Raw genomic sequence first — 13,657 nt, 5'->3', positions numbered from 1 at the left:
CATTGTTTTCTCAAAAACACAATCATGTACATACATGCTGCTCACATATTATTGTAGTCCACTTTGTGCTGATTACAGTGATATTAGACTTTAGCCATTTATATCTTCAAAAGCAACTGAAAAAAGCACAAATGTCAGGGTATGACAAAACTTCTCCAGGCCTAAAAATACCCTTATACCCCAGAGGGTTAATATCCTTTGGATGTTTTTGGATTAAACCTATCCTAGTCTCAGTAAACCTATTCAATTAACCTATTCAAGATCTCAGAAACATGACATGCTTTACAGACCCTATAATCATAACCACTGCTTGAGAACGCTCTCTTTTTCACATCTTTACTGTACATTGTATTGAATAATTCGTATTGAAGTGCCAATAAATGCTCTTACCATAGGAGCGAGAATGGGGTGGAAGAGCTTCGTTGTGGCCGTGTTGCTGGAGCACTCTGTAAATGTTCCCACCAGCAGACAGAGCAGTATCGAGATGGCAGCTGGTGGGATGTTCTGAAGAGGAGCAAGACTTTCACCCAGCCATTTTGCAGACACCTGGAAGAACAACAATATCCATCCAGACACCTGGAAGAACAACAATATTTTTTTTCAAACGTCTAATCTGGAAACTTTTCATTTTAATTTAAAGTAATGTGAAATGGTGAAATGTCAGGAAGTGTCTTTAACTTTTATACTTTAACTTTAGCAAATGTTAAGGTTAATAATGCAACAGATGGGCCAAGAGAGCAAACGAGGACACGTGTTAGCCTTCACTATCACTGTTTTCTAGGTGGTGCATAAGGGAGAGTTGGATGGTGGGTAGGAAGGGCGACCAAACTGGGGAGAAATTGGTAGAAAATGGCTTAGTACAGTACGTGAAAAATCGAACGGTAAAATTCGGACGTGAACAGTACGACAAAAGCATTGTCAAATGCATAATGTACCACAGCTTACATACTCAAAAGCATCATGTATCTATTTTTTTTTTTTTTTTACCTCACTGCCAGTTGCCAGGGCATATCCACCTCCCAGAAGCAGCACAATGTTCCACGGCATCTGCTTGTGCACCACATTCCATTCCAGCAGAGCTGGAGGAGATTTGGGTTTCTTCTGTCTCGGCTGCACTGTGTCTCCCCCTGAATAAAATAAAAAAATAAATAAACCTTCCTTACTGTACCTTCAAGATCTCTTTTTACAGTCCATGAAATATACTTGCTAAATATACTTGCTTTGTCATTCCCTTTAAATGCTTAAAATGTTTAGAGACGCAATAGTGGATTTGTAAAGTGTTTAATTTCTTGCTATAACAAATAACCTGGAAAATACTGTATGTGTACCATGTATGGAAATATGTGGTCTAGGAACACTTGGGAGTCCTGTCAGTCTTTTTATAGACACGCCCCTTGACCATGACCCATTTTTGTTCAGAAGTTTAGACGTGAGTTAACACAACTAGATTCTTTTAACGTTATAAAAACGCTCAATTAAGTACAATTTTTTACTCCACGACACTCCTCCTGCATCCTACAGTATGTAAACAGAACAAGAATAAAGCGCTGAATTGATTAATGACTGGTTTGATTAAATAACGAATGATGGTAGATGCATTTTTAGCACTTACAGTATACGAGAGTTCAAAGCTACAATAGTTTATTATTTTTATTTTCACATTTATTTAAATAACCTGAGAAGTATATTAAAGACATGATCATAAATTATGGTTTAAGAGGATAATTAATAATAATAATAATAATAATAATAATAATAATAATAATAATAATAATAATAATAATAATAACGATAATAATACGATCATATTATTATTATTATTATTATTATTATATTATTATTATTAGATCATATTATTATTATTATTATTATTATTATTATTATTATTATTATTATTATTATTATTATTATTATTATTATTATTAATCACCAGAGTTGATCGTGACTAATGCAAATTTCTGACTTGATTTTGCAAACATTGTGTAATGAAACATCACGAACACTTGATGGAGTGCTCTGACTTTTGTCCTAGATTTTCATTTTGAACTACAGAAAATAGGAGTATAGAGATATCTGGGAGTTTTATGTGGTTTAAATCCAGTGCTTTTCATAATAAAGATTCAAAATAGATGTATGAAAGTGTCGATTATAGATATTTCTTGGAAAAAAAATTAATAAACATGTGTTTTTATCAGTTTTGCACTTACGGTCCAAGTTCGTTAAGCGAAGAAGCCCAACCTGGCATGAATCCTGGCTCTCTGCTGAACCACAGCACGACCAACACCACAAAAATAGCAAGCACGGCACCTTCACCAAATTTTATTCTGCCCAGTTTCTTAAATTCCTGCTGATCATAGGCCTCATCATCACCTGCGCTTTCAAACCCACAGCCAAATGTCTTCTTAAAAGTAGAAAAAAAAAAGCGCACAGCTTGCGGGAGGTATGTATCTAGCTGTATGGCTAATGTTGCGGCTAGCGTCTGTGCACTATTTAAGGTGTATTTGTTTATAGCCAGGTTATGGTCCCGATTGGTACGACGTTGCTGTTGGGTACAGGCTGTCCTTCACTCCAGGTTGTGTGTGTGCTCTGGATCACCCGCATATTTGCAGTTCATTGATTACGGATAAAGCTGTGAGTAACTGAACCCGTGTGCTTAGCGGGTTAAAGCCGGGTATGTATATCTAGTCCTTTTGAGCATTATTGGGGTGGTGTCTTTGACGATTGATTTTACTAACTTTTGTTTATTTTAGTGCATCCCCTTGCAAACACATCGTTGCTGTGGACTGCAGGCGAATGCTCCTTAGACCATATTAAGACTGCACTGTTTATTTTGCTGCTATTTTTATGACCGTGACCGTTTGTAACTGATTACTTTCTGGTTTTGTGTTTCACGCTTATGCTAGTGGTTTGGGTGAAGCGTGGTTAGTCCGAGCCGTCATTTAAGCGAGAGGTGCCGTTAACAGTGCCGGATTAGCTTCACCGGCTGTTACATTGCCACCAGCAGCGTGTTCGTTTTGTTTAATTTTTATCTGAGTTTTCTTTGTTGAAAACTCTTTTCAGTTTTTGTCCTTTTGTTAACTTTTTTTTTGTATTTAATGTGCTTTAATTTGACGACTGTTGTCTTCACGTGTATTGTTTGCTTTATTTCTTCTCTTGGTTTTGTTCTTCTCTTTTAACCTCTTGCTGCTCCATATCATGTCTAGGTTTGAGCTTTTTGGCACGAACCTAGTATTTACATCCTTCTGTCTGACCCTTGTGGCCAGTAAATTGTCCATTGTGTTCCCCTTTATGGTGTGAACTTATTCTAACGCGAGTTGTTGGGTTGAATGTGAGTTGAACTAATTGTGTTTTGTTTTATTCTTTTTTGTTTATTTCAGGAGCTGAAGGCCCCAGTGAGGGAAGCTAGCTGTCTTGGCCCTGTGGTGGTGGTGTTTCTCACAGTGTGTTTTTGCCATTGATATCTGCGTTTCCTCACTTAGAGTGGGTATGGTGTGAGTGTTTGTGAGTAGTGTGTCTTAGGATACTCACTTTTCAGTTAGCTGCCCTACCGGTAAGCCTCAGCCAGAAAGTTTCTTGTTTTTCTTTATTTCTTGTCTCTGTTTGATCAACAGTTTTTATTATTTTAACTAGTTATAGTGCAATAAAAGTATTTCGTATTTATATCCACGTCTAGTGCATTCAGTGGTTACGAACCTGTGTGCTATATTTTGGGTATAAATTTCCCCGTTTATAGAAACGGGGTGGCGTAGTCTGCTCTAATTCTTAGTTGTATATTGTGTTAATTCTTGCCCTCCACCTCCCCGCCACACAAACAATAGGTTAACATATGCACTAAGAACCCTAGATGAGGACACATAAAATTGCACCCCCCACTTGTCCTCATACTCCTCCCCACTCCCAAAAACAATAAATAATTTGGAATATATATCTTTATATTCCAAAGAGAAAATGTTATATAAGGACAACTGCACAGAGAATTAGTCCACAGTTCCACAGCATGTCTGGTTACCTCTGCTGTCATTTATTTAAAGCAGTAATCTTTCTTTTTAATCTTTTTTAAGTCACCAATCTTTTTTTTACAATTTAATCATATAGTAGATATAATTTGCAGATTTGACAATTATGAAAAACATTTTCAATGAATTTATAACAAAACAATGAAATACTAAACAGGATGAAAACATCGCCATCTAGCGGTAAACATATGTGATTCAATTCAAACAATTATTCCAAAAAACACATTAAAACAACGTATTTTACCATACCTACATAATGGAGATAGAAGGTGTGAAAAAAGGACAATTGGTCAGTTCTACATAAAACACAAGTAATACAGAAATTGATCACAATTAGGCCTCATAATATAAGATCAAAACAACTCAATACAAAATAACACATTCGACGCAAAACACACGTCAGCTGTTCCCCAACAAGTTCATGGTTAAATATATCCATGATAAAACAGTTATATATACACGTTTAACCCTATAATTCTCAGCATGTTCAAAACATTCAACTTCCCCACAGCATGTCTGGTTGCCTCTTCTGTAGGCGGCCCCGGTGCTGTCCCCATTTATGCATCATTTAATATTTTTACCCTCTGTCTCATAGGCTTTGTCAATATGTCTACAACTATGTCTTCAGATGGACAATACTCAATACTTATGTAGCGTCTGGTACAGGTCATTTTAGATTTCATGTCAAAGGCACTCTAAATTTCAACATCTACTCCTCAATTAACCGATGACCACTCAGTTTTACGATTTTATTGAGGGCTACACTCCACAGTGTCACACACCCACAACTGGCTCCAGAATGACTGGAGCCCACAAAAAGACCAGATAACCCCATGCGGCTTCTCCGATTGAACTCATAGGGCCCTAAACCAGAACACACACACACACACACACACACACACACACACACACACACACACACACACACACACACACACACACACACACACACACACACACAATGAGACATTCCTTTTACTAATAAAACCCGAAGATAAGATACTCTAAGGTTCTCATTCTTATAACCCTTTTGTAATGTGTCCTTCTTTTAAGGCTTGCCTGACTTAAAATTATTTGCTCCTTAATTTCCTGACAAGAGTGTATTTTATTCACGCGTCAGAAAACAACATTGTATTTAACATCTGTTACACTCTGATTACTGATCATGGCATGTTAATGTATACCTGTTCTAATGCTGTATGCCCCTTTAAGGTCTGATGTCAGAATGTATACGAAGCTATCGTTTTCTTTTTACTTCCCTAATGAAAGTGCATCTTGTTTTATGTTTCATTCTGGTTTCTTTGCCTTTATAAGAACACAGTATCGTATTAACATCAGTTACCCTTCGATTACTGATCTGTGTATATAATGTACCGCTGCCTTTATACCGTCATTACCCTTATGTTTAGTATCCAAATGACCACAAAATTATCAGTTACTCGTTTTTTTAAACAACTGTGTATTTTATTTGAGCACGAAAAGCGCCATACCGTCTTAATACACCCTGGATCAAACTTTAAAGTCATCTAAAAGGTTGATAGCTAAACCATGCCCACAGACACCTGAAACAAAGGGAGTTTTCCCTCTAAAAATCCTGACTGAAGTATTGGTCATCTCCCCAAAGATGGGTGGAGTTCGCGACCTTTAAATTGTCAGAAACACCACTAATCCGTGGTCAGACTTTCGGAACAGCTTCAAGACGACTCCATCTTCCTTCAAAGAAGTTCCAGCAAGCTTCACTTCCAAGAACGACAACTGCTCTGATCTTCAGGAGAACTTGGAAGAACGTCTGACCCCACCCTAGCTGACTTTTCAGAGATTTCTCTGTTGCATCCGGACTCTTGTGCAGTAAGCCAATGCAAGTAACCGTTTCCTTTACCAACCAATTTAGATGCGTATTTTTAAGTAGGAATCTTTCATTGAATCTTAAGGTGAATTTAAGTTTCTGTGACGATTTCCCAGTTAGGGTGTGATTAATTTTTGAGTCTAAGCTTGCCATTCCATTCCTTCCTTTCTCTAGTATCTTGTCGGAACTCAGAGCCGGTCTCCAAGTCGACACATCACAGGGTGATCTCTTCTCTTAGGCCTTTAGTTAAATTTCACTGTTAACTCTATAATTACCACAAAAATACTGAGAAAACTCCTCAGACCTGGATGAGAATGAGCAAACTTCTTTATTATGGTCAATCAGCCAACAAATTATAATTTGCCAAATTCAAAGTATCAAATTGCCAAATTAAAAGTAACAAATTGCCAAATCAAAAGTAACAAATTGCCAAATTCAAAGTAACAAATGAAAACCCCCAAAAAGAGCATGTCATGCAAAATCAATCAAGAAAAACAAGAACTCTCGTGACGTCCTTGCAAAAATAAAAACCACCCACCTTAACACGCGGACACGGGCATGCGCCCGCGTGCGCGCGCACGCGCCCCCACACGCACACACACACCTTCACCCCCGAAGAACCAAAAAAAAACCTCAGATATCTTCTCAATATATACCCTGGTGCTCCTAGGAGCCCAGGTGCCATATCACCTTATTTACCGGAATCATCTCCTATGTTTTCTAAATACACTGACCCAATTTCCCCTTATTTCCCATTACCTTTCACCCATATGCCCATTTATGGATTTTCCTCCCCTTATTTTTCATGACCTCAGACTAAACACCTGGGCCTTCTTCAGTCTGCACAACAAGTTTATGAGCACCACATGCCCATATATGGATTTTCCTTCCTTTAGTTCTCAGGGCCTAGGTCTGTGGACCACTGTTTTTTTCATTCTACATAACATGTTATTGCTATGGACCAAGGTCTGAGAACCATGGTATTCTTCATTTTCCATAACAATTTATGAGCTAAGGTCTGGGAACAATGGTATTTTCCCTTCTACATAACAAGTTGTTATTACAAATGTGCTCAGACTGACTAGGCCTAACAGCCCCGAATCTGGTTGCAATAAACATCTTTGGCCTACAACATCACCTACATATGTCTTATGACAGCAATTGTAATATTTTGCAAGGCCTAATACTTTACTTTGGTTAGAGTATTGTAAGGAATAATATTTTAATTATTTCTACTAAGATTTTTTTCCAACAATCTTCTTTCCAGTCTTTTACTCCCTTTCCCCAATTTTAATTTCTTTTGTTTTATTTTATTTTCATTTTCGTTTTCCAGATTTCTTTTGTTTGTTTGTGTAGTTAGTTTTATGTTGTGTTTGTCTCATTCATTAAATGTCATATTTTTGCACCACAAGTGATTGTCTCTGAGTATCGCTCACAAATTAAGGTACCTGCAACATCTGGTCTGAACTACATGCTCTATTAAGTTAATTTAATTTAAATTACGGTATAAAGTAAAAGGGAAGCGAATCTTTCTTGGCCGGGAAGATACCGCCTTCATAGAATTAAAAGGTAACACGGCCTGTTCGCCGGACAAACAGACCAAATAAGTGTAACTTTAATTCCGTTACTGTTAATTTCAATTTAGGTTAAAATATTTAGAAGTCTCTATAACACGTTATAGTTACTTATAAATATTTACCTTGCTTTGCGAGCCAAACTCGCTACACTTACATCAATATATTTGGATCTCTGAACATTCACTGGATTCCTAATCAGTGTTATAGCTCCTTGGTTATCTGTATATATAGTTTTTTAATATTTCTTGTTAACATTGCCATTTATGACTTTTTTCTGTAGCCTCACTTCAGTTTGACAATTATCATCTATAGTAGCTTCCCAGTATATGAGTCTCAGGCCCTCCCGTACATCATCATTAATGTCACAATTGGACCTTTTGTTTTTGTATTCTGGAGTCTCTAAGTTGTCATCATCAGTTTGTGTCTGTTGTTCAGCTAGCTTCTGCTTAATAAATTTCAATAGTCTGTTTTTAGACATTTTCCTTTTCTGTGGATTATACACCAAGTATGTCAGGCTGTTCTTACTATACCCCACAAATATTCCTTTCTCGCATCTACTGTAGGTTCTCACATCTAAGAGAAGAATTTATAAAATTTTAGAATGGGTTTGTTGGCTACTGGTAATATCTGTTTAAAGAAACATGTGGGTAATGGATCCAGTATGTAGGTTGATAATTTTAAAGAAGAAATCAGAGAAATTAACTCAGTCTCTCGAAGGGGAGTAAAACAGTCTAAGTGCTGATCAAGAACAGAAATATTATATACATATGCATTATCAATCAAATTGTTTGGTATTAAATTAATGGTCTGAATTTTCTGCATGATGCTACCAATTTTTCCCTTAAAGTAATTCATGAAGTCATTACTCCTACAAATAGATGTTGTGCGCTTTTCAACAGTATTTATTTGTGTGTGGTTTTTGTACCGGGGTGTTTTTTCTCTTTAATTACTTTCCTTTTAAGTGGAGCTACAATATCTCGGGTGTAGCGAAATACTGACACTAAATAGTCAGTCACCTGATCAAGTTCTGTGGGGTCTGATGGCGATCCAATCATGGATGATAATCCTGGGAGACTATTGGTAAATCTCTCTGCAGTAACAGACGTAAATGTACATTTAAAATGGTGCCATGGCAAATTGCAATTATCTTGTCCGAGTGTGACCTTCATTATGAGTTGGTCCTATTACATTCTGCTTAACCCTTTCTGAATCTAAGATGGAAACAACTGGTATTCTCAGAGGATCTTCTAACTTATCAAAAGGAATATTAAAGTCCCCAACAATTAATGCTTTGTCTAAAGAAACAACTAGGTTTGAAATGAAATCTGCAAATTCACAGTGGAATTCAGAATACGGTCCAGGAGATCTGTAAATAATAATTATAGGAATTGACTCAGACTTATTTTTTGAGGCTACATATGTTATGTTGGTATGAAGAACTTCAAATGAGTTGAACATATGTCTATAATTCTTGCTGAAAGCCTAGCTTATGTTCATGAATAACTGCGTCACCTCCTCCGCTGCCTGTTAGGCATAGCTGATGTATATAACTATAACCAGGTGGACAAGCTTCGTTTAATACGACAAACTCGCTTGGTTTAACCCATGTTTCTGTTAAACACTCACTAGTAAGGTGACTAAACCAAATTTTCTGAGTGTATATAGATTTTTGTTTAGCTCGGGAAACAGACACGGCCACTATATTGTGAATCCTGGGTGATGACTCAATGCAGCTAGCAGACGGTTGGATTCACCTGTTTGTCTGCCACAGATTAACTAGGCTTGTTCTTATACTATGTGCTAAATTGCAAGAAATGAGAGCAGCACCTTCCCGAGTGGGATGGACACTGTCCCCTCCTAACAGGCCAACCTTGCCCTCAGAAGCGCTCAAATGATCTATGAAGCCCACATTGTTTTAGGAGCACCATCTGGACATCCAGCAGTTCATTGACCATAACCTGCTGTAAGGTACATCTCCATGGTGCAATGGAATGGGGCCGAGCATAGTACAGCATCAGACATCGCCTTTGATAATTTAAACACCTTTACAATAGAAACTCACAACAACCATTCAAACACAAGTTACGTTCTCTAATGTTATTCTATATTAACATTATATACACTATATATAATCTCTCATCTCACTCATTTTCAACCGCTTATCCGAACTACTCGGGTCACGGGGAGCCTGTGCCTATCTCAGGCGTCATCAGGCATTGAGGCAGGATACACCCTGGATGGAGTGCCAACCCATCGCAGGGCACACGCACACGCACACACACACACACACAGGAGTACCCGGAGGAAACCCCCAAGGCACGGGGAGAACATGCAAACTCCGCACACACAAGGCGGAGGCAGGAATCGAACCCCGGCCTAGGCGAACGTGCTACCCACTAAGCCACCGTGCCCCCCCTATATATATAATCTCTCTAATGTAACTCATATGTTCTCCTAGCGAAACACATTTTAAAAGTGCTCAAAGTTATACAAATTGCCTTCCATTTCCTGGGGCTTTAAAGGAGTTAAAACTAGTGTGGCAGTGCAACAATAAGATTCACAGTTGAAGTTGTGGCATCAAATAAATAAAAATATATGATGTTTTCCAGTGTCAAATCCTTAATTTATTATTGATGAACATAATACAAGTTATGAGTTTTAGATAGATAGATAGATAGATAGATAGATAGATAGATAGATAGATAGATAGATAGATAGATAGATAGATAGATAGATAGATAAATAGATAGATAGATAGATAGATAGATTAAAGGAATCAGGCAAATTATAAAGGATTAATATACAGTGCAATGATGCAATCATGCAAATTAGCTCAGAATCTAATCAAGTAGAAACTATATGGTTGGATCTTTTTAAAAAATAAAGTAAATCCAACATTTTCACCAAAATAATCCAAAATACAATGTAAATGTAATCTCTTTTAAAGACAATTTACTGGTTCTACATGTAACAGATATGTCATCACATATTGGTTTTGGTGAAGAAGAAGAAGACGAAGAAGAAGAAGAAGAAGAAGAAGAAGAAGAAGAAGAAGAAGAAGAAGAAGAAGAAGAAGAAGAAGAAGAAATAGAAATAATATCTGAGCAAAACTGTAGAGATCTAGTGCCACATGCTTGGAGCATTAATCATGATCCAATAATCTATCCACATACAGCAGTGTTAGTGACTGAAGTATAGTCACACAACACATCATCATTAATGATTGGAGCTGCATCTTTATTGGCATTGTTGTAAAAAATCACTGTTGTGTGAATCAGACTTTCAGCATATTTTATTCTTCATAGTTACACTGTAAGAAAATCCTGAAAACAAAGGGAAATAGAATTTATATTTTTATACACACTCACATTTTCTTATTTCTATCATTTCATGTGCAACTGAACACACACTGATGAAGATAATTACCTCTGGTCATTTCCCGAGTCTTGGTCACAATGCTTGCCAACAGAAACTGCTGCTGCAAAAATGTAGTCAAATATACAATAGTACTTGGTCTTGTTTAAATTTTTACTTTGAGATTTTTTCATGACTTATGCAACTTTATAGATTTGCTATAAAGGTAGAGAATATTTTTTGAATAATAATTTATTGTGAACTTGAACAGACACTTCAGTAAATATTCACAAAGCATCACTGTAGTACCCAATGATGAACCTCAACATGTTCAACATTTAACATGGTGTGTGTGTGTGTGTGTGTGTGTGTGTGTGTGTGTGTGTGTGTGTGTGTGTGTGTGTGTGTGTGTGTGTGTGTGTGTGTGTGTGTGTGTACCTTGCATACTGCAATTCTTTTGTAAAGCCACAGTTAGGATTATGGTTCCAATCAGATGAAGCAGCACAATTACAGACACAGTGATACAAGTGAAAGCTGGAAATCCTAGAAGAGAAACAAACAGACAGTCACATCATCAGATGGGATCAGATTGATAGTATTGATAGTTAGACTATGTGCATCTGAGCAGAATCACCTGCTGGAGGAGAAGCTGGAGTAGTCCAGGATTTGTTTTTTCTGTGAGACAAAGAAGTGGGGATGATGATAATGATGATGATGATGATGATGATGATGATGATGATGATGATGATGATGATGAAGTGTGTGTTCGCTTTAAGGTTGAAACTGGAACATATAGATCTAATTCAGTTAGATAATGAATGACATTAATTGAGTAAATCTAGTGTATGACTGACAGCAGTACGGATACAACACAACTACATTATTACACTGTATGTGTGGAACTTCAGAATACTGACTGTCACAGGAAGTGTAGTGAAGCAAAAACACACATACACACACATGCACAGGAAGAACTGATTTGAGCCTAATAAAAATCTGCTTATCACATCTGTTAGTCTAAAAAACGGAAGTTTGAAGGTATCAAGTAGGTCACTTCAGTTCATTGTGGTAAAAAGCTTGTTTCTAAAAAAAGATAACTGCTATATTTGTACAGTATTTGAATTTTCTATTCAGAACTGCTAATAATATAACCACAGATTAGTCTTAGTTAGGATGTGTGCTGAGACTGTGTTTCAAAACAAAGCATCTGTTATATCAGAAAAGTTAACACAGTGTGTCTACACGTCTCTACAAACTCACCAGTGACTGTCAGGTTGATCCGTGTGCCTGTGCTTGTTTATGTCTGTTTTCTGATCATCCGACCTCTGCTTCTTAATTGGATTTTTGTTGATGTTTTTCATTGTTTGCCCCTGCATTTACTAAAGACTGCTCCATCTGTGCTTGCATCCTCCTCCATGTCTCACTTTTTGACAGAGATCTTAACAATTCTGTGGCAGCCACAATGTATCCATGGATCCGGGATCAACGTTTCAGACTGCATCAGCTCCACACCATATTCAACAGAGTCAATAAGCTGTGAGCAGCGCTGTGTCTGAATTGTAGACGTTTCTGGTGATACTTTGGAAGAACACCTTCAAATATTAAAATGTTTAGAATTTCTGAGATCAGCTTCCTGCACGAAATCTTTTTACTGTCTGTTTTTGAATGCTGGGTGTAACACTATTTGTATCTCTACAAAACTATATTGTGTGTCATTCTGAAAAGGGTGTATTGCTAAAAGCTATAAATTGTAACAAATATTGTTTATTCTGAAGAGTTTTGCTATCTCAGTGGTGTATTTTACATATATCCAAGCTGCATTAAAACCTTTTTAAAAAAATTATATTTAGTCCAGACATACATGACTTTCCCTTATAATGTTATACTGTATTGTCACCAAGGAAAAAGCTTGTCCATGAAGAATAACTGTTTCTCCCTAACTTTATATCCAACACCACAGTGATACATCCCAGTGTCCTGTACTGTCTGAGAAAATGTTCTGAGGAATGCCGTGGAGCCGGAAAATGTGTTGGAGGAGGAGCAACGCCGTTTCTTTGGCCGAAGGAAGTTTGATCAGGGGAACCAAATCAACGAGCTTAGAGAAGCGCTCAACCACAGAGAGGATAGTGTGGAGTAGCCACCAGAAAGAGGGAGACCGGTGATGAAATCAAGCGAAATATGAGACCAAGGTACTGTGCGTCAATTCCAGAAATGTCCAGGGGTGATGTGGGTCGAGGAGGTCGATAGCACAGTCGTAAGGTCTATGAGGTGGCAGGGAAGTGGCATGAGCTCTACTGAAGACTACTGAAGACTTGTCCCAGATCATGTTATTCAGCAGGCACCAGAGAGAGGTCAGATGGCAGGTCCTCCTTGACTAATGACGGGCGGGGTGCCAATGTGGTCAGGCAGTGAGCCTGGCAGTAGATCCACCAACCAAGGACCTGGCCACTGGACCAATCCAGGTGAGGGTTTTGTTTCTGAAGCCAAGGTAATCCAAACATGACAGGGGCCTGAGGTGAGGGGATAACAAGGAAGGAGTTGCTTGGGGGAGGCTAAGCACCAGAGGCTCGCCGCCGGCACCTCCTTCAACGGCGAGTCCTGTTTTTTGCTGGGCATGTGAAGGCAAAGTGTCCTGCATTGAACTTCTCCTGACTGTCTGTACAGCTGTGTCACTATCTTCAAACCAAGAATGAAGACCAAACTCTTGTTTATTTATCAAACCCTTGAGTATTTCAACGAGTATTAATTTAACTTACACATTTTAACAATGGTAACGTGTCACATTGTACTAATTCCATGCTGGAACTGTCTCTCAAATGTTTATGATGGGAATTCTCCAAAAAATCATTATGCAGTGGCCTACA

At 37.8% G+C, this 13,657-nt stretch overlaps 1 long non-coding RNA gene across 1 annotated transcript; it reads left to right on the top strand.

Annotated features, from left to right (window-relative positions):
* The first annotated feature begins 2,064 nt into the window (after positions 1-2,064).
* Positions 2,065-4,168, top strand: LOC113640767. Its single transcript, XR_003440141.2, has 3 exons — positions 2,065-2,440; positions 2,512-2,671; positions 3,378-4,168. It is a non-coding gene; the product is annotated as an uncharacterized LOC113640767 (long non-coding RNA).
* The last annotated feature ends 9,489 nt before the right edge of the window (positions 4,169-13,657 follow it).

Source organism: Tachysurus fulvidraco, chromosome 5, assembly GCF_022655615.1.
Source record: "Tachysurus fulvidraco isolate hzauxx_2018 chromosome 5, HZAU_PFXX_2.0, whole genome shotgun sequence".
Classification (NCBI taxonomy): Eukaryota; Metazoa; Chordata; class Actinopteri; order Siluriformes; family Bagridae; genus Tachysurus; species Tachysurus fulvidraco.
This window is presented reverse-complemented; position numbering and strand designations above follow the sequence as displayed.